The sequence below is a fragment of the Protobothrops mucrosquamatus genome, unplaced genomic scaffold (genome assembly GCF_001527695.2).
Source record: "Protobothrops mucrosquamatus isolate PMUCROS unplaced genomic scaffold, P.Mucros_1.0 scaffold1518, whole genome shotgun sequence".
Lineage (NCBI taxonomy): Eukaryota > Metazoa > Chordata > Lepidosauria > Squamata > Viperidae > Protobothrops > Protobothrops mucrosquamatus.
In genome coordinates, this window is record NW_015387690.1 from 9,529 (window position 1) to 12,131 (window position 2,603).

The following is a 2,603-nucleotide window of genomic DNA, read 5'->3' on the forward strand; positions in this document are numbered from 1 at the left end:
AGGAAGAAAAGGCCCATATTAATATTTCTTTTTAACTATATTTTAAATTTTGTATATTGTATTGATTGTTTTGTTTTCTAAACTGGCTGTAAGCCGCCCTGAGTCCACCAGGAGAAGGGCGGGGTATAAATGTAATAAATAAATAAATAAATAAATAAATAAATAAATAAATAAATAAATAAATAAATAAATAAATAAAGACTAGGGGTGACATGATAGTAGTGTTCCAATATCTCAGGGGTTGCCACAAAGAAGAGGGAGTCAACCTATTCTCCAAAGCACCTGAAGGCAGGACAAGAAGCAATGGATGGAAACTAATCAAGGAGAGAAGCAACCTGGAATTAAGGAGAAATTTGACAGTTAGAACAATTAATCAGTGGAACAACCTGCCTCCAGAAGTTAAGTTAAGAAGAGACTGGACAGCCACCTGTCTGAAATGGTATAGGGCAGGGCTCTTCAAACTTGGCCCTTTTATGACTTGTGGACTTCAACTCCCAGAATTCCTCAGCCAGCATGCCTGGCTGAGGAATTCTGGGAGTTGAAGTCCACAAGTCATAAAAGGGCCAAGTTTGAAGAGCCCTGGTATAGGGCTTTCTGCCTGAGCACGGGGTTGGACTAGAAGACCTCCAAGGTCCCTTCCAACTCTGTTATTCTGTCATTGAATGGTCACTAAACAAACTTTTGTAAGTTGAGGACTACCTGTATTCCTAGTTTTTATTTCAGGCCCAGGCATAGCTGCTGCCAGGTGGGAGAAACTTACCCCAGCAACTTGCAACAATCACCACCCATTGACTTTGCTTGTGGGAAGCTGGCAGAGAAGGTCACAAATGGTGCTCACATGACTGCAGGGCACTGCAACCATTGTAAGTGCAAGCTGGTTGCCAACTGCCTAGATCAGGGGTGTCAAACTGCCGGCCCATGGGCCGGACACATTATCTGGAAGCCGCGCCCACCCCATTGCCGGCAATGACAAAACTGTCCCGATACGTTGTGCGACGTCATGTGACGTCGCGAGTTTGACATGTCTGGCTTAGATCATGACCACGTGATTGCAGGGGTGGTGCAATGGCCATAACTTCAATGATCAGTCGTAACTACCACTCATTCAGCACCACTGCTGAACAGTTTCTAAATGGTCACCAAGCGAGGACTACCTGTAGTTCAATGACACAGCCAGGCACAACAGCCTCCAAAGCTATGTTTATTTGCCAAATATCTTAAGGTTACCATTCTCAGAAATAGAAATGGACAGTTGGAGATAGCCAGAAGCAACCTAGAGAATGATGGGTTTGCCTGATGTAATGATGGATGTTAGTTGGTCAGTTGGTTTTTTTGTTTATACTTTGCATTAACAGAATAACAGAGTTGGAAGGCACCTTGGAGGTCTTCTGGTCCAACCCCCTGCTCAAGCAGGAAACCCTGGCCTATAGCATTGTCTGGTTGTGTTGATTTTAGGAATGGGTTGGTTCCTTTGTCTCTGTATGTGCATTTTTCAAAGCATCACCAGTTTGTCTTTAAGAAATAAGTGATTGGAACTTTCCTTTGTATTTAGTTTTGTGGTCAAATTCTGTTTCTTCGGAAGCATAGAACTTTGAGTGAAGAAAAATGGTTTTGCATTGTGTCACCTCTACCCATTTACTCTTGATCATCTTTTATTTTAGCTTCATCTCTGTCTTCTTGGAAACAGGACCACTGACTAACCAAGATAGCCATTTTATTCCCACAACACTTTTTACTACTACAAATATGTCCATATCCTTCCAAGAAGATTGGGGTCCCCTGTGCTGAAACAAATCTTTCAGTTTAGGGCTGCATCAAATGTACTCCTTACATAATTTCTCCATGTTAAATAGCCTGATAAGCCATGAGCTGCTACACTGCATTCTATGTAGCTACAGATGATGTGGTAATGTAACTTTCTCATATAACTTGTAGGTCTGTTCTTCATGGTTATTTCTACCCTCTTTTTCCTAATGAAATTACAGGTAATACTTGAGTTATGACAGTAATAGAGCTTGCCCATTACTGTCAAATGTCAGGATCTACGTTAAATGAACAGCATCACTAATGACCCCCGTTCTCCCCAATGCATTCATTAAACAAATGCTTGGGTCATTAAGTGCACATGGGGTGCTTCAAGGGTGACCCTGGAGGGCCTAGTGCAGGCAAAGCCCACCTGCCTTGGACCTCCCAAGGCCTCCCCCCACCCGATACCCCATGCTCTGCTTCCCATCCCTTGGGGTCCCAAACAGCCACTTGAGTCTCCTCCACCCCTCAAAATCGCTCAGATACCTTCCAAAGATCTTGAGCTCAGAAGGTGGGAGAAGAGAACAATTCCACAAGCGGTGTCTTTTTTAACCTAGCCATTTGTGCAGCCTAGCAAAGCAAAGAAGCCGCTGACCAGCATGCTGACCAGTTTCCCCTCCCTGTGCCAGCAGAACTAGCTCAGATTTCAAAATGCAGAGGTATGCCAGCAGAGAGGGGAAAGAACTCCCTTTACTAGTGAAATTAGCCTTTGCAAAGCATAGGTCAGTGATGGCAAACCTTTTAGAGACCGAGTGCCCCACCCCCCCCCCCACTGCCTCCACGGCCTGCCACAGATC